General features: G+C 30.2%; 1 protein-coding gene across 3 annotated transcripts in view; it reads left to right on the top strand.

Moving 5' to 3' along the window:
* The window catches only part of LOC142321339 (uncharacterized), a 165,359-nt gene that overhangs the window by 112,243 nt on the left and 27,401 nt on the right, over positions 1-25,715 (top strand). For all 3 annotated transcript variants that reach the window (XR_012755602.1, XR_012755601.1, XR_012755604.1), the window contains one exon: positions 25,204-25,362. The gene's annotated coding sequence lies outside the window, so the exon portion shown is untranslated. The remainder of the gene's footprint in view (positions 1-25,203; positions 25,363-25,715) is intronic.

The following is a 25,715-nucleotide window of genomic DNA, read 5'->3' as shown; positions in this document are numbered from 1 at the left end:
TAACGATAATGTACATTATTAGCGTGTCCACAAAAGACACAGGTTCGCCTACCTTAAGGAGAGAAGTTTCCCAGCGGTCTTTACTTTAGAGATATCCCTCGTAAGTTACATCCACGTGTGGATGTCTGTTGCATATGGAAAAATTACTTGCTTACATAAGTAATTTTTCCATATTACTTACTTACTGTACATTAGTGTCTATCCTGAAAGGGTAGATTCTGACGTTTTTCTTGGTGTACTTCGATATGTGCACCGTTTGTTGTCCTGCAAATGTCCAGACGGTAATCCGGTTCTTCCCACGTACTCGTCAGGATGTCGAGTGTAATGTATGCTACCGTTGCACTGCAACAACCCTCTCCTGTAGATAGGTGATGTCGCGGATTTTCTCCGAATGATTTTTACATGCCCTCCTGAAAAGAGATCTAATAGGGTTTAGACTCCTTGGTGCCGTGCCATCAGCCCTCCTCTTCCACTCCGCTTGTTTCGAAAAATGCAGCACGGACACGATTGCTGTAATACCGCAGAGCGCCATCTAGCCGATAGAAAATTAATCCATTTTACTTCCTTGTTCGAAGTAAAGGAAGTAAAAAGTATTTGAGCTAAATTTCAACTTTTAGTGGATAATGGGAGGGGGGTCACATAAATTCGGCATTAAGCAGGTAATGAAAAAAAATTACAATATATAAAATTATAAATAAATATTTATTTTTATTGTTTTAGCTTTGAATAAGAGTATCAAAGATTAAATACCACGGAAAACTAAATGAACTGTTCCGGCATTTGCCCTCTTGTATCAAGGGAAACCGTGGCAAAACCTTGATAAGAACAGCCTAACAATATTTATGTCTACGATATATTATCAGATTACAGGCTTATAACATAGTAAAAACGTTTTATACATTACGATAATATTACAATTTTAATTATAACAAATCTTTATGATTTATAAATTTCTTCCACATCTGATATCCATCCTTTTTCCCTGCAAAAAGAAATATAAATTATATAATAACAACAATCTACAATCTCGTAACAATAAAATATATCGAAAGGTTTTCACCTGTTACACCCGTCTTCAGGAGAATATAGAAAGAATGGAGTGAAAAAACACATTACGTGTCACGGTGGTTCATTACAAGCACGAGTATATTACGCGTACTTCGATTCTAACGATCGATTATGAATACATTTTTGATAAAATATTAAAAAAGGCTTATATAATATAAGGAAAATTACAAAGAATGTAATCGATATATGGATTAACAGAATAAAAGTACTTTGAACGATGAATTCAAAGATAGAAATTTACAATTACGTAATCTATTCTGATCGGTTTCAGTTAAAAATCTAAACAGTATTTTGATCCTGTGTACTGATATTTGTCATATATATGTATTTCTAGGTTTTGCAACAAAAAAACACATCGGTTATTTTCCAGTTATTAATAAATCAAAAAATTATTGTGCTTTAATGAGCAAATATCGTTTACTGTGCTTAATTTACAAAATGTATGAACAGAATTGTGCCTTTTATACGATTGCAGCACTGAATGCATAAATTCTTTACACACAAACATTTCCTGAGTGGCAGGAGAATAATCGGAGCCGATGGAAACTTTTCATGACTGAGCTGGCATTTGTTCTTGGGAAAGGCAACATGGAGGAAAGAGCTAGAAATATCAACAGTCTTAATAAGGAAGTAAAAGACACGGATGCGGTACTGAAATTCCGACGGCAGTAATCCAACCATGTTCCAAGTTACCATCACAGTGCTGTCAAGATTGCAAGAGAAATGAAGGTAGTAAAACACGATTCTGTTGTGTAATGTGCAAGAAACTTGTTTGTAATATGTACAAAGAAGAAACTGTTATTGTGAAGCGGCATGTTATGCAAAAATGTTCCTGAATGAACAGTTCAAAAATGATATTTCTTATTTTGAGGCAAAGCACTAGTTTACTGCAATGACAGCCAAAACGTATACATTTTTAATTTTACAGGTGTCCATTATTGAATTTCACTTGTGAATGATATAAAATTTATTGTACTTTGCTTCTACGTTCAGTTTTTAATACTTTTAATTATTTGAAAAACTGTATTTCAAAACTAAATAAAGCTATTCGTTGAAAATAACAGAATCTAAAAACAAATATTATACTAAATCACAAAGTAGTACTGGGGTAGTCAAAATACTCTGCTTGGTAAAATAAAGGTGTCGAAAAGCTTGGCAATGGGAGGGTTAATTTAGACCGGGTCTAAGCCACGCCATCAGGCAGGTGAAAATAAATTATCGTACGCCATAACAAAAAATCTTCTATTTGAAAAGTTATATTTTACAAACCAGAAATAAATACTAGTTAATTTGAGATACAATACATTATCCTTGTTCTTTTGTGCATATTTATCGTTTCAATTTATTTGAAGTTTGAAGAGATTCTTTAGGAATCTTGAAAACTACATATTCATAATTATTATATAAACATTTAGTCGTACATAGCTGCACGATTTCAATTAAGATAAAGATGAAAAAGAACTTTAAATCTAACAAGAATTTCCACTAAAACTGATGGCAATCTTGGACATCTCTTCGTAATGCCGGGCAGAAAAAAAGATTTGCACTAATAAGAATAATGTTTTTAGTGTACAACTATTTTACATAAAACATGAAGAGACTACTTACTTATTTTTAACAGATCACGAAGATCGAGAAGGGTTTCAAAGAAAGCTTTCTCTTTTGCAATACTATTAACAGATTTTACTGAAAAATAAAACATTTTTTCCCCCTACTAAATGTAAGTAATATTGTACTTACTTATGATCGTAGGACGGTGCACTTGTCTTGTACGAGAACATATAAAATATTAAATAATTTAACTGTAATCTGGTGAAAGTTTCATTCTCATCGTTTCAAATTCCTCTGTAAAGTTAATGAACAACAAAAGCTGAAATCATGGCAAACACAGCTGTAAATAAAAAAAAAGAAAGGTATATTAAACCCCTTAGCATAAGAGCGACAAAAGTTAATCATTTTTTATCAGAATAAATTATATCTTAATATTGTGAAATTTAATAATAGATATCGTTCACCTTAACTCATTATTTATTTTGTGATGGTTATTTAAACATTACAAAAAAAAGTTGTACATTTGGTTTAAATAAACAGAGAATTATATTTACTCTTCCTCATAAAAAAAAAAAAAATTGCTCTCTTCACCATTATGTATTGTTAAAAAATATTACCATGAATTACACTATAGAAAAATGGTTTTAATACTGTTGTTTTTTGTGCAATTCAAATAATTTCTCTCCTAGCATTCAATGAAAGTGTTACAAACTTGATTTTACATCAAATTTACTTCTATAAATCATTTTAATACATACACCCCTCTCTTCTAGTGGTTATATGAAATAAACAATCAAAAAATTCAAATAAAATTTAAAAAAAAAAAAATTATGTTCAATTTTAACAAAAATTTTATTTATTTGAAGTCCGCACAACTAAAACAAATAATCAACAACCTGCTGATTTCCACCATTCTAAAAAAAAATTATTCCAATTATATGCATTTAATAAGGTCAGTAGTACTGTTTGTGGGATTTCATATCTGCAAACCAAAATTAAATCGAAGGCTAGGGTATTTAGTAACGCAAATTTAAAGAAAACCTGATTAATGAATTATACAGCCTAAAGTATCATATTACCTTACCTAATATCTGTTTTTCTTTAGTTTTCTTCTGAATCATCCTCAGGAACAAATCTTTTCATTCCCCAGCAGTAATCGGCAAGCATCTTTAGACACCATTTTCCCTGAAAGTATGTTTCCATCTCTGACACATCCTAAGAAAAGTGTTCATTGTGCTTCTCAGTTATGTTACTAAAGTTAAGCGGAAAAAATTTCAAACATGAATGTAAGATATGTAATTTTTGTTTAGACATATTTCTTCTATTTGAAGTCGTCGCTTTCTTGATTAAAATTATTTCATCTTAATTTTATTTTTTAATTTTTTGTAAAATCTCCTTTTTTGTAACGGTTATTTCCTTATGTTTGTCCCAATATTTTTTCATATCATTGTTTTTTTGGTCTTTATTATCCCATTTTTCTTTGTTTCTGTACCTCGCCTTACATTTAGACACAACTATATTGTGGTAAGAATCAGTGTCTATTCCTGGATGTAATTTACATTCCATAATTTAATTTGGAAATCTCTACTAATAATTATAATAGTCTAGGAGATGGATTTCACAAATATATATAAAACTTCTTTTATAAATTTCAAAAAGAAAACCTCTTGACTGCCAGTTTATACACACAGGGCGGTGTTGGGAGTCTTACACATATCACCAGTGGCAGCGACCCAATGGCCCCATACTACCTCCATGCGTAGGCTATCCCTATCATGCCCAGCATGCATGCTTTGGCAGAACACATTATCCGCGATAATTTAGCCTCTGTTCACAGTGGAACTTCTTCCTCTCTACATCTATTCACTTGTGGGGCAACCGGTCTAGTAGGGGTCCGGGGTTCTTCCTACACCACAATAAGAGGAAGAGGTCGCTGTCTACATCCAATGTCAGCAACACTATAGATCAGGTCATTGTCGGCCCCAAGCCATTTACCAAGGCAGCCATTTCTCACCATGATAGTTCGCCGGTCAATGTCGTCTTCAGCAGATTATCTTCGTTAAGCCTACCAACAGCAACGAAGCACCAGGATGTCTTGCTATCACCAATTTATACTTAGTTAAAAATTCTGAAGGTGTAGTTTTTTAGTTTTTAATCTAGCTCATACTATCTTGACTATTTTTCCTTCTCTTTATTATAGAATTAATACATAAATAAACCTCTGTCGATCGGATAATGTTTTATTTCCCTCCATAGGTGAAATCTGGTTTATTTAATTCTATTGGTAAGCTGTATTCAAATTCACTCATGTTCAAATCAAATCAACTCAAATCACAGTGGTAGTTCAATGTAAATTTGAATGAATTTTTGCATTTTATTGTACGATCAAATGAAAATTATTCTTTCGATCCATTTTTTTCTAAACATCAACTCCAAGGGGGTGTTTGATGCCTGCACGGTAATGAGACGGTTAGATAGAGTCTGAAGCTAAGCTGAGAACAAGTCTGGTTCTAGCAGAGAATACCAGGTCTTAGGTATTGCTTGGTGAAGGGATGGAGATGAATGAGTGGTGTAGCGTTGTCGTGGTAGTAGATTCCACTAAGGGAAAAGACTGCAAAGCTTAAGTGTTATCGAGCATCGCTTCAGATTAACATAGTGACAAACCGTGACTTGGCAATCAATGCGGTTGATAATGCAGTGGGTAAATAAATGCCTTCTCAGAAGGTTGCCAAGTATGTCGCAAGGAGAGCTGATCAGAGGTACTCTTTCTGGCTGGTGGCAGATAGAGCTGCTAAGCAAACAGCTACAGGTGGAGACAAGGGTAGTGTTCAACAAATGGATATGTTCCCAACCCAAAATAGGACTCTAGTGGTTAGAGCAGAGGAACATTCTTATGCGGTTTATCTTTATTAATTCCATTAAAACATTTTTCTATAATTTTTCTGTCTCCTTGAATAATTTCATCGATCTACGATTCCTCAATTATAACTGAAACTTTGATTGATCATCCATCTCCCTCATGTTAATTATCAAATCAATTTATTTTGAAACTTTCAGCCAATTTTAACTGTAAATATTTTTATTAAAATTTTGGCCACTTTTGAACTGTTAAATTCCCTTGTAAAAATTTGCACGATTAATTACTGTATTACTTAATAAGGTGGTAATAAATTTCAGGTTTTTTTCAACCCTTTAAAACATTAATCTTATCACCAAATTTTTTATTCAAAAATGCTTTTTTCAAGAAGACTTATATAAACAAGAGTATTTATTATTCACAGTTTTAACCGTTTACACAGATGCTCCAAACTAATGATTTTATGATTTTGAAAGTAATACAGATCTATTTTCTGTTTTCTCTTTGAAATTGTACTGATCGAGGACCAGACCCACTTTTGAAGCATTACTCAGTCCCCACCCAGAGAGAGGTCGCCACCTACGCAAAACGGTCATACTGACATTATCGGCCACATAATTGCAATTAGTTGCTCAGTGCAATTTCATACACGGAAACAATCTTACGCACCACAATATATTTATGTATATGTGTGTGTGTGTGTGTAGACTACTTAACATACTCCTGAAAGTAATTTCTTACATATAAAGACCGAAAATACCTTTTTAGAGAATTGTACATAATATACTGAAAACTACTATGACAAACACATAATATACAAAAATAAAACAATAAAATTCTTAACAATACAACACATAAGCCCCAACCTGAGTACTCACCTACATAATACATGCAAACATGATTAATAAAATACACAAAATACATGCATAAATACCAAAGATGCAATATCATGTACATACATAAAAATCAATACACTTAATACATACAGAAACTAATCTCGGCCGACTACATATATACAATACTATGAATAATAATGAAATACACAACAATAAAACACAAACCCCAACCAAAAAAGAGCACTACATCAACTACGACCCATGCAAGGTACTCCTACTCGCCGTCCTGTGCCTCTCTTCCACACACAATAACCTCAACAATGGCAGTTTTACCCCGCCTCGATACCTCCAAGGCAAGCATCTTAGGAACTACATTCCCGACCCTTAACTCCCCAAACTCATCCACTACTGGGTGTGCGACACCCTAGCATAACATGTTCTGAGTAGTGAATGACCCCACAATACTGGCATAGGGGAAAGCCCTCTTCCCACTTCATCCCAGTTAAACAGTGGCACTGTACCTTCCAGAGCTACTTGAGATACTTGGGATTGCAGTGAAGCTACTTGAACTTCACTGCAATCCCTACTCAGGTGCCCCCCCCCCCCCCATGCACAGTTATAACACTGCTTACGGTTGTCGACCAACACGAAAGCAGCGCTCCTCCGATGATCTACGGGAGACCCTACAGCAGATCTATCAGATTTTAACTCTGTGTTTGTCCAGCAAAGCCCCGCAACGGCCACTGTATGCAGTGGCCGTTGCGGGGCTTTGCTCTGACCACTAGAGTCCTACTTTGGGTTGGCACCATATCCACTCATTGAACACTACCCTTGTCTCCACCCATGGCTGTTTGCTTAGCAGCACTATCCGCCATCAGCCGGAAAGAGTACCTCCGATTGGCCCTCCTTGCGACACACTCCATAACCTTCCGAAGTCACTTACCCGTCGCATTACTATTGCCAAGTCAAGCTTTGTCACCTCGTTAATCTTAAGCAATGCTCAATAACACTGAAGCTTTTCGGAGTCTTCACTCTTAGTGGAATCTACTACCATGATGAAACTACGTCGCTCATTCATTTCCATCCCATCACCAAGCAATAACTCAGGACTGGTATTCTCTGCTAGAACCAGATTTTCTCTCAGCTTACCTTCATATTCTAACTGTCTAAGTACCTTCAGGTACCAAACACCACCTTAGAGTACTCGCTACTATTTCCATTAACATCCAACACATGGACCGCATCACTCCCCGGAGCACTGGTGGTATCGGGTTCACTCATGCGAGTAAACCACTCCTCCTACCAGAATCTCTTGCACAGGACACCTACTTCCTCCTCGTTGACTCTCTCGATACTGACACTCTTCTGGAGCTTCAGGACAATGTCTTGAATCTTCTTCTTAGTTTTGGTGTTCTCTTTTACAAGCAGGGTCACTTTCCTGACTTCTTTTTTAACCACCCTAACTGCCTTCAACACCTCAGTGTCAGATCCATACCCCATAAAATCTACCATCTTCTTCCCCAGGCGCTGACTCCTGAATTCCAATTGGACCATCCTCCTTAGCAGGTGCCTCTGCAGCCTGCCTACAAATGGAAGACCTAGACAGGCTCATACGTGGCCTAAAGCCGTTATCCTGTAACATTTTACAGCAAAATATCCATTGATCACATGCGAACAATCATGGTCATGTTGATGAACCGGCCAATATATTCCACCTACCTCAACTAAGAACACATCTATTTAGATATACTTTTAACTAAAGATGTTTGTCTCTACGTACTTCACCACGTGCACTTCTACTACGTGCACTTCACCAACAGTAGCATATTTTATCAAATTACAAAAGAATTCTTTGATTAGTATAAATAAACTTCATAGAGAAATACTGAATTGATTGTATAAAATATTATAATCCAGTTAATTAAAATTCTGAAAAAAAAAAAGAAAAATTTCTTAGTGTATTCTGAATTTTTTATAAATAAATTACAGTAATAAACAATCTATGTAGAACTCAAAGTTCATTATTAATTATTATTATTATTATTATTATTAATCATGCATTTCATTATTATTACTTCATGTATTTTGGGAAAGAGCAAAATACAAAAATAATTTTTGTCGTTGCCAGGGGAATCCAACAACCTGGTAGATTTTCCAAGATGGAGGAGTTTACTACATAGTGGTCATGTCTGAAAGGAGGTAGTGTTTGTCATATTATCTGCTTATACTGACTTACAGTAAAAGTACATGGGTGATTGCGGGTAAATAAGAAGGAAAACTCCAGTTATTGAAAATGTAATAAGAAGTAAAATAAGATAAATAATAGTAGATTAAGGATTCAATCAACCACAAGGATATGAAGACTAGCACCGGAATGGAAAATCTGAATGAAAAAATGAACAAGGCTGACAGTCGGTTTATGCATGTAATGAAGATTGAGAAGGAGCATAACTGAAAGAATCTGTGCAAGAGGAAATACAAGCCTGAATGAAGATCACAGAGGTGATGGCACAGTAAACTGATAAAGAAAAGGAAGTTTAGGATATTTAAAAGGATATTTCAAGAGTATTTAGGAGCAAAGGAACCTTACAAACAAGAGAAGGTTGTTTCCAACAGATAGCTGGATGAAAAGGGAAGAAGAATCTGCACTCAACTCCACCGGATTGGCAAACTTCAAACATTTGTTACTCATTAAAATTTAATGAGTAAATTCCGCTCATTAAAATTCAGTTATCTCATGATATGTTGATGTGAGAGTTAATATGATTATCTATTAAATTATAAAATGATTAAAAAAAATTAATTAAAAGATTGTTTACTATGAATATAAATTATCTAATCATTTTGAGTTTTACTCTAGTATTTTTACTACTCGGTCTGGTGATAAAAATTCATCATTCTCTGAGGGTTTTCGTGCAAAATGTATCTTGTTACTGTGTCGTACTGTTTTTAACAGTTTTACAGATTGAAAAATTATTGTTTTATCAGCAGCTTTACAAGCTGTTGAATAACTATCAGGCCTTTGTGTCTACTGTGGATAAGTTGACTCTGTTGAACATACTGTCTTTAACTGCCACCACTGGGAGCAATCGGAAGAGCTTTTTCTCCCCCTACGGAAAAAAAACTGTTGAATAAGGTTTTCAACAAATATCTGCATTGCATCTTATGATTTTTTTTTAAAATTGACCGAATTTTAATATCCTGGAGAAAGAATTTATATCTGTTTAAATCATTTGATTATCTTGTACTTAGTTAATTTAATTGTTTTTTGTCTGTAGAGAAATATCATTTAATAATCATAACATTTTATAAAGATTGTACTAACCAAACCATCATACTCGTGCTATTATTAGTGAAGTTAGTTACATTTAAGTAAATAATCACTTTGTCGGCCTCCATGGCGCGAATGGTAGTGTCTTGGTCTTTCATTTGGAGGTCTCTGGTTCAAATCCCGGTCAGGCATGACATTTTCACACGCTACTTGTCATTCATCTCATCCTCTGAAACAATAATTAATGGTGGTCCTGGAGGTTAAAAAACAAAAATAGAGTAAATAATCGCTTAGAGAATCAGTAATACATAAAGTTCTTCTAGAATTATCACTTTATACAGATTCTGTTTTAATCTAAATGAAAATAAAAAAAGTTTACAATGAAAACTGAAGTTTAAATTAAAATGAAAATGTAAAAAGTTAAAAAATTATTGCAAATAGTAAAAGCTGGTGTTTTGTTATTTTAATTGCAAAATTGTTTCAAATAAAACCAGTTTATTTAACTAAGTTTGAAGATCAGCACGATTAGTTTTAATAAATATTAAAATATCGATATTAAATATTTTAACATTTACTATTACAGATATCTCACACTTATTCTAATCTATTTTCAACCGTATTTTTCAGCAGCTATAAAGACAGAATTCATCCACCGGATGATATCAAGCTACAAATCTAGTGAACGGTTAGGCTTAAATAGATAGGGTTTTTTTTAAATAAATTAAAATTTTTTCAATGTTTATAATTTACTGTTTTTGTTAGGATTCAATTAATGGTGGGTATTTATAGGGAAACACAGCCTGAGTCTAATAAAAAACAAATATTAAATGGCTAAAATATAACTGGATTTAGATCATCATGAGATATAGTATAATAAAATTTAATTTAACAGTATTATTTTTCCAATAAACTAGATGGAAAAAACACAAACAAAACTGGATTATTCAACTTTAATTCTCTTTCAAGTAACAAATTTGGAACACAGTACTTACTTAATCTGTTCATATTTGAAATAATTTTTTGCATTGCTGCCTTTCTCCAATTACCCCTCTACGTCTGTTGCTTGTCTTCTTTCTGTTTTGCGTGAATTATTTAGCTAACTTCCCACATTACATTTTTTTAAGATGTCACAACCGCTTTAGTTTTTCATTACAAATTCTATCCATCATTCTATGTGTACCAAAACATTTCCTCATAATTTATAATTTTTTATTCTTTACCTTGTTACTTTTTCCTGTATGCTGTTCTGATGTTCTATAGCTGGAGTTTCTGATTTTAATGTTTTGTCTCTTAGCGCAATTTATGTCTGTAAAAAGAATCAAGTAAACCCTATGAGAAATTTCAAACTTAGTAAACGGGTGGTTATTTTTTTAACTAGAGATCTCCTAAAAAAGAGAAGAACTTTCTACTTGTACAACTAGTATTCTTCCCCAAACTTATTTGTAGTAATATTGAATCGGTGCACTTATTAAAATAAACCGAGTAACTTAGTGAAAAGAGATATTAAAAACAGATTTGAAAAAAGGAGAACTAAAATTTTCTTCTTCTCACAATCTGTTGCGCCTAAAATGGCCAGAGAGAAAAACTGTTGTGATGCTTTTTTCTCTGCATAAAAATCCCTTGTGCAAAATCATTAAAACTATTAAAAAAATTAAATTTAAAACTAGTACACTTGATTCACCTTGTGACACATAAAATGTTCCACATAATAAAAATCTTCACAAGTCTATTATTAACAAATAAGGGTATGTTAATAGGCTAGTTGACTGTTTTTGAGAAACCGGTTTATATTATGCCTCACAGTCTATTTTATTAAAATATAAATGTTATAATACATAAATGATCATTTAAACTACGTATTTTGCATTTTTATAAAGTAACTAAAATTTTCCACCAAAACTCTCCAAACTGTCATTGTCTCTCCTAAGACACCACACTTTATAAAACAATCAGATGTTTAGTGAAGTCTTTAAGATGTTTCTAAAATTACCAACTCTAAAATGAATTCAAAGTTTTACAAGTACTGTGTAGTGCCTCAGTGTGAAAGTACTACCATTAAAACTCCAAACAAATTGTTTATTTAACTGTATATGTTAATTTATTTAGTAAGATCCAAATTGTGAACAAAATCCTTCATCTTTGGGCGGCTATAGATTCTAATCTTCAAAGACCGGTGAAGAAATTGTATTGTAAGTAATTGTAACTTTTTCTATATGCTAGGTGGATGAAATGTTATCGTCTAGTAACACAGATTGAAGTCTTAAAATAGGAGTATCCTGCCCATGAAGCACAGGTCTTAATAATGTCAATGGTAGATTAATGAACTGAATACCATCTTTTTTTTAACTACAGATATTACAAAAAATTGAAATTATTTTGTTTTTCACACTATACCGTTCGAATTACAATCAGCATAGATGAATGAATCTCTTTGTATTAAATTTTCTGCACAAGATATACAGAAGACATTCAAAGCCCGTGGTTTTTTTTTTATTATTTCGTAAGTTCATTTTAAAATATGCCAATCAAATTTTGCTACACCTCATTAACAACCACTTATACTGTCTGGTATAAGTTTGTTACACCGTCCAAAGTATTTGCTCAGCCTTTTGTTCAGATCAGCAATTTTTAATGTCATGCAAACAAAACTCGTGTAACAGAATGCAAACCAAGACAGATTACTTATAACAGGGGATCCAGCGAGTTTGCTAAATAACAGTTAACTTAACAGGTTAGCAGTGCTGTTGGTGGAAAGCAGCCCATCTTTAATAGCCCACCGAGGTGGTCTAGCGGTTAACTCATCATCACAAATCAGCTGAATTTGAAGTTAAGAGTTGTAAGGTTCAAATCTTAGTAAAGGGAGTTTCTTTTATACAGATTTGAATACTAGATTGTGGATACCGGTGTTCTTTAGCGGTCGGGTCTCGATTAACCACACCTCTCAGGAACGGAGATAAGACAAGACTACACTTCATTCACACTCATACATATCATCCTCATTCATCCCCTGAAGTAATACCTTACGGTGATTCCGAAAGCTAAACAAAAAAGAGAGAGCTCATCTTTAGTGTGACATAAAATAAAACTTGTACTAGACTATGGCAAATGCAGATTTAAGATGCTTACATAATTAATGTTCTATAGTGAATACAGCAACTCTTGTACTATTAAAAGTAAGGTAACAACAACAACAACAACATCTAAAATATAGTATTGTGCAAAATCTTTACAAATAATTATTGAAAAAATTCAATTTAAAACTAGCGCCATCGATTCATCTTCAGACACATAAAATGTTCCATATAGTAAAAATCTTCACAAGTTTATGTTATTTATAATAAATAAGACTAATTAATTATACTTGTTTTATTTTTACTAAAACTGTTTAAAATCAAATGCAGCAGTCTGTGAAATTTTTTACCATTTACGATGTCAAAAATTAAAATTGTCTTACAAAAAGAAACCCCTTCAGTTGTTTTGTAAAAGAAATCTGATCATGAGGTTTTACATTGTTTTTCTATAATCTAATTAAATTTAAAATTATACTCACTCATGTCATCTAGATGTTGATTGTGTTAATCTTAATCTGATCATCATTTTGACTTTTGAAATTAGCCTTTTCATCGTATTTTTTGTTATACATTCATCACATGTACAATTTTCTAAGCGTTACTTTAGTATGTTGATCCAGCATTAAGTAGTTGAAATATCGCAATTTTCTGTAGCTGAAACAAACTTGAAACAATCTCGAGAAATATTAGTACAAAAATAATAAAATAGATTAACAAGTTATTTATATTTTAATTCTTTTGGAATCCATTTTTCCTTTTTTATTCTTCATCACACAATTTTTTTCAACATCGATTAGTTAAAATATGACATAATCTCTACCTGAAACAAATATTCTGAAACAAAATTAGTAAAAATATCAAGGCGGTTGATAAAAATACAGTTTGGTGTACTTAAAATATACATACATAATAAATAAACAGTTCTTCAGAAAATTCCGATCAGGTTAACACGGCTTAACAACATGTACTTAATCTAATCTTAAATAAATAAAAAAACAATATTAAAATAATACCCCGGTTTATAATCGGGCCTACTGTTGACGGGGTATGGAACGCGAACGCGACTTAACATAATTAATTCTAACTTAAAATATATAATGAACCTGTAAAAAAACACAACACATATAACATAATTAAAAAACAATTACAACCTACTGAGGGGCCTACTGGGGAAACGCGATTTTTCCTTAATTCTAACATGCAAATTTAGTCTAACATGCACATGTTTGTAAAACAAAACAAGAATATATAATTACCTGAAAAAGAAACTTAATTCTACTGGAAAAGGAGCACCAGTTACGAAGTAAGTAGTCCTCCCTTTAATCGTTATTATAAAACTATATAGTTAAGCCGCATTAACGCTGTTCACTCTTAACCTATGTAAGTAATCGTTGTCGTACCTGCAACAAAAGATTAAATAAACGATGTTAGTATTATATATGTACCGTTAGTAACAAAAATTTATTTATTCAGTAGCATTAAGAAAATACATACTATCTAATCGATAGCTATTCTATAGCGATGTTATAATTCAATTTTATTATTTAAAAGAGTGGAAAAGAGCTTGTGTATCTATTTATTTATTGATCTAAGAAAACAAGACCGTTTATCCAAAATACTTAATTAAAAGAAACATTGTTAATCGTTATAATAGAATTAATAGTTAAACTGTAACTTAACGGTTCAAGAAAGTAATTTTAATAAAAAGAAATAAACTAGTATTCTTTATCACGTCATTTTATCTTTATTATTTTGAATCGAACAGAATAGAATTTTTGTGTTTTAATATTTAATTATGTTTATTAATAACTTTTTATTCATTTTTTGATTAATAATAAATTAAAAGAAAATTTTTCATTACTAAAAGATTAATTAATTAATTTGGTTCTTTATATTCAGAGAACTTTTTTTTATAAATACTTTTAATAATAGCGATAAACTTAGAGTATTTTTATAATTAAAAAAATGTAGCAAATTAATAAATGTTAAAGAATTTATTAAAAAGTAAAAATATTTAATTATTTATTTATATTGATGAAAATTATTAATTTAATAATACATTTACAATTATCAGTGGCAGCTTGTAACTAATATTAGGTGGGGGTGCTGCTCCAGAAAATTTTTTTCTGGGCCTTTTCAAGGTAGGGTTAAAGTTTTCTGTAAAATAAAAAAACAGAAAAAAACAATGAATCATAGAATAGCTGGAAGCAGGATAATAACTTAATTCTACATTTTATCGCATTCAAGAATATGATTTGTGCGCTTAAAAACCATAATCGGTTGAACATTAAGCTTAGGATTATATATTGTACAAGTATAAAGAAGGAATTAAAGAAAAAGGGACTCATAATTAAATGTTATTAATAATATCAAGTGGAAATAGGGGATGCTGCAGTTCCACAGTGCCTATACGCAAGCCGCCACTGATGTATATTATAATACATTAATATTAACCTTTTTGTTTTGCTTAAAAAAGTATTTTCAATACGTAAATTAAACGTTTTAAAAACTTGCACACAACATCACATTCATTAGTATTCGTTGGATTACATAAGAATGAAAAAAATCTATCGATTATACTAACAGTAACAACACCACACCTGTTATCTAAACTGTACATTATAATGCTTAAATATTTAGAACGATTGTTAAATAGATAACATATGGTTTTTTTTTTAATTCCATATTAAAAATATTTACATAATGTAACAAAAATTTATAAAACTTATTTAAATATTATAGTTCAATTTTATAAGAAAAAGAAAAATCATAAAAATTTATCTGATGTGGCAAATATTGATCGATATGATGATAATCATGACTTTCAGTACTAATCAAGTTCATATTACGTATAAAATATTTAAAGGGTAGATACATAAAGGGTAAGTCAGTTTTATTGAATTAAATCTCTGTAGAAATTGAAATATTTTTATTCTTTTACTTAATTTATTTATACATTTGTTATAATAATTTGATGAATAAGATACAAAGATATAAAATATAATTATTTTAAAAATGATAAAACTTCTCTTACAAAAAAAAAAATTACGTTTAACTGACATACTATAATATTTCTCAGTCTGTCCCCTCCCCCCAAATTATAATAGCAGTGTAACTTACCTTAATTTTATTGCCCTGTGGTGGTAGAGGCCTTCAATTGCAGCCCACGATAACAACCAGGTTGATTCGTCTTCTTTCTTCTGATTCCTCAAACACGATCGACCAGCGCTTTTATGAATCATCCGGATATCAAGGTACAGACTTGTAGGTATCCGCCGGTATAGACTTGGCACCGGTGGATACGAAGCTGAAGAACTGCAAAGAAGGCCACTGTACCGCCGAACTGGATAATGATGCCTTCTTAATACTAAAAGTTCAAATCAGGGTTAGCTGTTTTTTTACGATCGTAGGCGATAATCCATTTTCATGAAACAACATGAAAATAATTAGAGGTATAAAAACATAGATTTATTCCGAAAATATTAAAATAGTTCAAGTTGAAATTATTTCATACTCGTAATAATCGTATTTAAAAATAAGAAAAATGATAAAAGATTTTATTATACGCTTTAAATAAATATCTGATTTACAGATTTAATTCACCGATTTCGAGCTTGCCCTGATTCAAACTAAACACAGAATAAAAACAAAATAATATTGCAGAAGTATGTAGATGATGACTGAAGATCGCTGAGAGGATAAGGGCCAGGGTGGACTATACCCCCCTTAATGAAAAAGTATATAGTAAAAGTTAAAAAGAAATTAAATGATTTTCATTAATTACACTAATTCTAAAATTATTTTCTAGCTACCAATTAAATAAACTAATCTGAAAAATCTAAATTAAAAAAAAGCTTTAAAAAAGCAAACTTTATAATTAATTTTACTGTTAAATTTTAATTCGCTTAATAAAATCAGAGTAATATAACTAAAAATGAGCTTTTATTAAAATTAAAATAAAAAATGTTATATGTAAATTAACTTCTAGTGAAAAGAAAGATTAAATGAACAGTCTAAATATTAAAAAAATTATAGATTTGAAAAAAAATTTATTCCCCTCGGGCGGATAATCGGGAGGACTGATGCTGAAGCGATGAACTGAAGAAAATGTAGACTGTAGCTCGCTGGATGGGGTAAAGGGCCAAGGTGGAGTATCCCCCCTTTATTGAATAATAATAAGTTTAATTATTTAAATAAATGTAATTATTAATCTATGTTTAAAAATCATTATTAAAACAAATAATAAATTACATCCCCTTAATGGAAATAAATTCCTTACATAATAAAATTAGGTTATTTCTTTAAAAAAAAAAAAAAAAAAAAAAAAAAAAAAATTTAAAATTGTGCATTTAAAAATATTTTTAACTTAAAAAAAAAAACTATTAAAGCAGTTATGTATTTTCATTAAAAATCTAAATTAAAAATACTATTAAAACTAGAAAATAAATAAAATTTAAAGAAAAATTATTTTAATATAAAAAGTACAGTTTTGAAAAAAATGGGGTGTTTCTTTTGGGTGGATATTAGGGAGGACTGCTGCTGATGGAACTGCTGTAGTCGGACCTGTAAAGAAACAGCACAAAAATATATATGGGTATTAACGTTAGTAACACCCATCTTATACCATTCGTGTATCCACATTTATGGTATATGCGTAACCCCGTATCGAAGAAAACGGCCGGTGTCCGACGCGGTTGAACGCGTACGCGTCGCGCACTCACTTATTGAAATATTACAACATATTTATGCTTCTTACATATCAGCTGAAGAAATTAATTATATGCAGATCATGTATAGCAATATCTGTAAGACCATAATTGTGTAATATTTCCTACAGATATATACATTTATATTCTGTAATCAGAGCGAATTTGTGTTTGCTGATATGTACTATTCCCTGCAAAGGCAGGAAACATTCAGTTATCCATTGACATTGTACTCTGTACACCGCAAAGCAGAGCACAGATAATGGTAACTGATAGATGTTACATACTCAAGTCTCAAGTACCAAACATTTATGCTGGTTACTGTTAATTCAACATTGAATTGTAATCTTATTACTATTCACCCTAACTGGAACATAAGACCAGAACAATATTATCATTTAAGTGGCTTTTACACTGAAAAATGCCGAGTTATAATGAAGTTAATTAAATTTAATGCAGATGTATTTATAAAATTCATTACAATAAAGAGTAGTAGATATTATAATTGTCACAAGTTATATTCTTACGAGTGCCATATTTTCATAGTATATTACACAGAGAGTTCCTAATCAAAAATAAATTTATGATTTTATGGTTTCAACATTTCCAGTCATTCTAGAAGCTTTGACATACTGCTTCATGCTTTGCCACCCAAACCGTTTCAACCTTGTCCTCAAATAACAATCTCTACAATATGTTGTAAGAACAACTGAATTTTTATCGGAATATAATTTATCTATATAATCTAGAATAAGAACACAAATACTTTAAAAATGGAAGAATATTCTCTTCTGAAAATTACTAGGCGAGTAAAGATACAGGGCAATGTAATGTTTCACAAACGGTTAGTTTACCGGGTTAGAACGGTTGTAACTCTATGTTATTATTTAAATATCTAGAAAAAACATAAAACCCATACAATCTGTGATAAGAGGGAACAGTAAAATGATATTGTAGTAATAAAGTGACATGAAAAAAAAAAGATTTAAAAAAATTATAAAATTTTACTGAATTTACACTCAGAATAAGAAACAAATCGACGTGATGTAAACAGGATAAACATTTTTGAAAAATACGTTCCTAAAGATTTGGAATCGATCGATTCCAGAACATAAATACATTAAATTGACCGTTAAAAAAGAATAAAAGGTAAAAATTTTGAGCTACAACAATAGGCTGAAGGTGATTCACAGTGAAAAGTAACATAAATTAAAGCACAATTTAATTATGAAGACGAAAAACAAAGTTTATTAACAGTAACAAAAACGTTTTTATAATAATATCAATAGAAATAATTTATTCACCTCATCAGAATAGAATTGAACAAAAGAATATTCTTGCATTGGGGGTTGATAATACCATAAATACTGAAATATACTGGTAGATTAAACTAGTGAACGTTATATTTGAAAGAATTACTGGCCTATACGATGTAACAACTTCAATAATAGGATCTGGGTCAAAATAGATTCAAATATCATTAATTATTCTGAAACAAATACAACCGTTTAATTTGTACAATTATAACTAATAGAATCATAATAAGAGAAATTCATGGGAAAATTCTCAGAAGAATGTAAAATTAAAAATAGGAATAAAGCAAAGGGGTAGTTTATCGCTAATTCTTTTTAACCGTGTCTTAGAAAAATTAAGAGAACGGGAGAAAAAGATGAAAAAAATTGGTACACACCGTGAAATAAAACCGGGTTGGAAGTTGACAGTTATTTGAATTAATTGCCAAAACTTTCCTAATGACACTGCAATTTTCTCAAAAAATCTCACACAGTAGGAGAACAAGTAAACGGTATAAAAGAAATCGCAGATAAAGTAGGGTTCAAAATTTCCTTCAATAAAGCATTACTGATAACCAATAACAAAAATTCAATTCAAAATGTGGAAAAATAAACAAAGTTAATAAATTTAAATATCTCTGAGAAATAATCCAAGTTAACGGTTTATATAAAGATGTCAGTCTGTTAAGAACAAGATGATGTTCTTGCATTTTATCTTTATTAAAGGATTCTACTGTGAGCAACTTAAAAAAAGAAAAAATATGATCCAAATAAGGGAAAAAAGAAAACGCCCCTCAAACTGTTTCTCATATAATTAATAACTAATTATCTTAACCTCAAACAATCAGATTTTAGTTAATTCTTTGAATACTTTGTCGATCGACAAATAAATTAACCAACAGTTAAACTTAAACTTAACGACCTAAATTTAAATATATTATGGCAACATAAGTTTATACTATATGTATAGTATATATTATAGCAACATATATAATATACATAAAAATCCACCACCAGTTAGTTTGCTTATAAACTACCCAAATTAATTGCTAATGGTTAACAGTCAGTAAGTTAGTATATGATTAGTAGTTAAGACACAGATTTTTATAAACTACCCAAATTAATTGTTAATGGTTAATAGTTAGAAGTTAGTGTATATGATTACTAGTTAAGACAGGAGATAGTTAAGACACAGATTTTTTTATGTATATATTAATGTCACCAAAATTAAACAAAGTAAAACTTTTTTAAACATCAACCGAGAAAATATCAATCGGCAACTTTTCTCCAAAGAAATTAAAAATTTAATCTGATTGAGGGGTTAAAATTATAATTATTATTACTGTTATGTGTATGTTTTTATATAAACTATAATTTTAACTTATCCCTTTGTTTATTATTATTATTATTGCATGGCCAAATAAAGTAAAAGTTCTTTTTGTTTTTCACGAATGTCCTGATTCTTTTAGTAATCGTTTCACGTTTTATTGTACAATTTATATGTACTTATAAACCCTTCCTGCAAGTTAAAATTTTACAAATTTTAAGTAATTTTTACATATTGGTTAATATTTTTATTTTATTTTTCCACAATTAAATATTAATTGCCTTCTATTTGTAATTTTGGTTTGAATCAACATTCTCAGAGTATATAATCGACTATATACAAATAAACAAATTAAAAATACGAAGAAATTTAGGTACTCGGGTGAAGTTAACAGACCAAAAGAAATGGACAAGGGAACAAACATTGTCAGTACCAGTAAATTCTAACATCCTATGGCCTACCGAAGAACATATACAATATGAAACATATCACAAGGACGGGCAAGATCAGTTACTATACAACAGTAATCCAAACAGGAATTTTATATGGAGCCAAACGCATAGCTCTGAACAAAGGGGAATAGGTAAATTGGAACCTGCTGAAAGACTGATACAAGGAAAATCCTAGGGCCCACAAAAACTAACGACGGTTGGAAATTAAGGAAAAACGAGAAACTTTACTGGGAAATAAATGCATAAGCACCACATTAAGTTAAGACTGGTATTTTACAGACATCTGTCAAGAATGAATTTAAACAGGCTTACGAAGAGAATTTTTGACAAGTGTAATGGTGAAAAAATGAGTATTAAGTGGTTCAAGCAAATTAAAGGGGACCTAAGGATAGCAAACATAAATGTGACGGATTTAAAATACAGAAGGTTGCTTACAAAAAAAATCTTAGAATTGAATGGGATCCAGAAGGAGAAGAAAGAATACGGTAATCGAAAGCGGTCAAAAGAAAGAAGGAAGTTGGACAGTGACAGAATGAAGGAGTATTGGAGGGCTAAAAAACTAGCCGGTTAACTAATTTTTGTGATTCTACAGTGACCGGTGTTGAAAAAAATTGTTTAAAGATTTTATGAGAGGTGATGGTTAAAGTTGATTTGTATCATGTGACTTGCAATCGGTTTCTGTTTCAAGTTTCTAGAAATATGGAACCGCATGAAAATTAAACATAAATAATTAATTAATTATTTAAAATGAGAAATAATTCATTTCATAATGATTAAGATCTCTTGTGATAAATGAATGAATATATCTGTTGATAATTAACAAATGTAACAATAAAGCTGTGTAAAATTTTTTAACAGTTTTTTGAAAAAAAAGTATATTATTTTCAGTCAAACGGAGGGTTTGAGGGGTTGAAATTGAATTTTCTTTACGTTTTGAGGTACGAGAAGTACTAAAATATCATTCACTTAAAATTTAAGTTCCTTATATACATTAGCGTACATCATTTTCATTGAAACTTAGATATGCTGTAGTAGTGTAACTGAAGTTGTGCGTGTGAAAATTTGATGAAGACCGGTTGAGTTATTGAACTTATGTAGTGCATTGTACTGTGAAAATCAGTGCATTTCAGACTGCAAAATAGCGAAGGTCTCGTAAATGAAAAGTTTGTCATAACTGTGCGAGAATTCATTCTAATTACAGAAGTTTATTGTTTGAAATGTTTGGAGATGTGTATGTGTAAGTATGATTTTTTTTTTTGTTAAGATTGCTAGATATCACAATCAGATTTTAATTAACTGAAAATTACTTTTAAAAATCATGAAAAAATTATAGAAGTATAGATTAAATAGTAAGGTCACTTTTGTGTATGTAAAAAGCCTTACAACTTATTTATGTCCTATTTGAATTCCATATTACTAAAATAATATTAGATGAAAAATAATCTGTAAACATGTACAAAAGAATACGTGTAAAACACTACCGATGGTAAATAAATGTAATATTACTGCTAATAACAACTGAATTCATTTTTTTATCTAGGATCTACAAGTGATCTCAGAACTAATGAAAGCATAATATTACTGCCAACTTATAGCATAATATTCTACTGGTCTCGTTCCATCATTCTAATAAACATTATCTAATTTAAAAATTTTAATTAAACAGTTACTTAAAAAATTCCAGTAATAACTGGTTTTAATTTTAAACCGCATTTTTGATTAAATTCATTGAATAATTACATTTTTTTTTTGAGGAAATGAACTAGTCATTACCCCAAAAATTTCTTAAGCTATAGACGCAAATTAAAATTTAAAGCAGCAGTTTATTCACAACAGCCTTGATATGAAAGCTGTCTATGTAAACTGGTGCATTACCTCAACTGAAATAAGTCAGTATATGCAATAATCCTTGGTGCATTTTTTTTTATTAATTATTTCAACAATAATTAATTTTTTTGCATACACCTTTTTTTCAGTATATGTCATAATGCCTAATGCATGCACTTTTCTATTAATTATTTAAACAATAATTAATTTTTCTGCATACACCTTTTTTTCAGTATATGTCATAATCCCTAATGCATGCACTTTTCTATTAATTATTTAAACAATAATTAATCTTTCTGCATATACCTTTGTTTTCAGTATACGCCACAAACCCTAATGCATGCACTTTTCTATTAATTATTTAAACAATAATTAATTTTTCTGCATACACCTTTTTTTCAGTATATGTCATAATCCCTAATGCATGCACTTTTCTATTAATTATTTAAACAATAATTAATTTTTCTGCATACACCTTTTTTTCAGTATATGTCATAATGCCTAATGCATGCACTTTTCTATTAATTATTTAAACAATAATTAATTTTTCTGCATACACCTTTTTTTCAGTATATGTCATAATGCCTAATGCATGCACTTTTCTATTAATTATTTAAACAATAATTAATTTTTCTGCATACACCTTTTTTTCAGTATATGTCATAATGCCTAATGCATGCACTTTTCTATTAATTATTTAAACAATAATTAATTTTTCTGCATACACCTTTTTTTCAGTATATGTCATAATGCCTAATGCATGCACTTTTCTATTAATTATTTAAACAATAATTAATTTTTCTGCATACACCTTTTTTTCAGTATATGTCATAATCCCTAATGCATGCACTTTTCTATTAATTATTTAAACAATAATTAATTTTTCTGCATACACCTTTTTTTCAGTATATGTCATAATCCCTAATGCATGCACTTTCTATTAATTATTTAAACAATAATTAATCTTTCTGCATACACCTTTTTTTCGGTATATGTCATAATCCCTAATGCATGCACTTTTCTATTAATTATTTAAACAATAATTAATCTTTCTGCATATACCTTTGCTTTCAGTATACGCCACAAACCCTAATGCATGCACTTTTCTATTAATTATTTAAACAATAATTAATCTTTCTGCATATACCTTTTTTGTAGTATATGTAACAATCTTTGGCGTACACATTTTTTATTTTAAATAATTTAATTAATAAATTGATAAACATTTTACCAATAAATTAATAGATTGTAGAACTATTTTTCAATAAACTGCATTGCATAATCTTCACCTAATTTAGGCTGTAGCAAATTTCAACTGATTGCATCATCTTTTTTTTAAATTGTAGGAATTCATTTTATTTTTAAGAATATAAATCACGGTATGTAGAGCAAACAGCAGTAATTGAACAAATAAAAAATTATTAGAATTTGCAATTTATAAAAAACCAAAATGTTGCCATGAAAGCATGGACAAAAGACTACAGCCTTGCAACAATTTTTTATTAAAAAAAATATATCTAATTTAAAAACAGAAAAAATCATATTAACATATAAATGTCATAGCAATAAATATTATATTAAATATAATTTAAATGATTTATCTATTTTATAAAAATCAATTTTTTAACATTACAAAGTCTAAAGCACGTGGCTTTATAATAAATCAGTAACCAGTCAAAATTGAATATTAATTTATATAATGAATTTAAATACTTAACAACTATTATTCCTCGCATAAATATGCTGCTTTTCAATAAGTTTACCCTAATTTTACCTTAAATCCAGGAAAATAACATTTTAAGCTAATATCAAACGACGTGCTTTCCGTTCATTTCTACGACGTTAAATGCACATGTTTTAACAGGTTTGTGGGTTCTACAAAAGATTTGAGTCTGGTAATAATCATCCGCCGTCATCTGTTTTTGTTTATTAGATTATTTAAAAAAAATACGTTTATAACTTTTAAATAAATAATATTTGTAAATAAAACTAAATAATATATATTAATTAATGTCTTAATTACAATCAGTTAATAGTTTTAATTATTTACTTCTTTATACAATTAGGTACTATTTTAAATACAGATCTCTTTATTTAAATTTAAGTTGGTAAAATGAGAGACCGTTGTTTTTTTTATCGGTTTTACTTAACGTGTATAATTATTTGTAACATGATTTTTTTTTACAATAGAAAATTTAATAAATAAAGTTACAAATATAAATAACAAACAACATTAAATAAAAATATTTTCAAAATATACATCTTTAGAAGAAATCCCGTAATCGGTTTAGTCTGATAACCTCATATGCTTCGTGATAATCAAATCATATGTTTCGCGATTTCTAATTTACTTAAACCGTTTTGTCTACCTAACCTACACAAGATAGGTAAATTTACTTATATGAAAAACTGTGTTCATAAAGGTATTAAATTCTTATTGTGTTATTTTAAATTAATTAGTTATAGTTAAGCTTAAGTATATCAAAAATTAATTAGATTACAAATAATCTTTTTAGTTTTAATGTAGTGAGGTTATATTACTTTTTTCTTCACTTGTGTGTAACTACTCGTGACAATGTTAAAAAAACTGCTGAAAAATTAATTTTATCGTGCGGTTGATACACACAACCAAAAAATTACGGAATCAGAGATTTATAGGGGGGTAAAAATTAATCCACTTTCATGGAATGAATACAGTATGTGGTTTCCAATATGACCAGAATTTTAGAAACGTCTTTCATTGAAACTGTTCCGAAATCGACGATTTTTTTTTAATCGATTATCGTAGATTTTTATATTAAAAAAATATCGTTACATCGTGTCCTCTTAACCTTCATTATATATGTTACCGCCCTCAGTAAAAATTTAAATTACTATTTTTTGAATTTATTTGTAAAGTTATTTTGTAATTTTGATCTGTAATACAAGATGTTTCTGTATTTTAGGTTAATATTATGCAACCGGCCTCCGTGGCGCGAGTGGTAGCGTCTCGGCCTTTCATCCGGAGGTCCCAGGTTCGAACCCGGTCAGGCATGGCATTTTCACACGCGCTACAAATTGTTCATCTCATCCTTTGAAGCGATAACTTAACTGTGGACCCGAAGGTAAAAAAAAATTAATCTATTTACACGTTTCATTAGTATGTAACCTCTGATGTCATTTTTATAATACATTATTGTAATATACGTATAAAATAAAACAGATTGTTAAATTACGGGTTAATATTAATTTTATTATAGTAAACAGTATGAAAATAATAATTGCGAGAAGATAGTACTGTCGGATAAAACGTTATGGGTTCGATTTCGGGTTACGATTGACATTATTATCATAATTCATAACGTGAAAAAAGCAATTTAAAAAAAATGCGCGTGATAGTGAGCGGTTAACTCGCGTGGTGCGAGTGATAGCGTCTCGGCCTTTCATCCAGAGGTCGCGAGTTCGAATCCCGGTCAGG

The sequence above is a fragment of the Lycorma delicatula genome, chromosome 3, assembly GCF_047948215.1.
Source record: "Lycorma delicatula isolate Av1 chromosome 3, ASM4794821v1, whole genome shotgun sequence".
Classification (NCBI taxonomy): Eukaryota; Metazoa; Arthropoda; class Insecta; order Hemiptera; family Fulgoridae; genus Lycorma; species Lycorma delicatula.
Note: the sequence above shows the minus strand (reverse complement) of the source record. Positions and strands in the feature narration are given on the sequence as shown.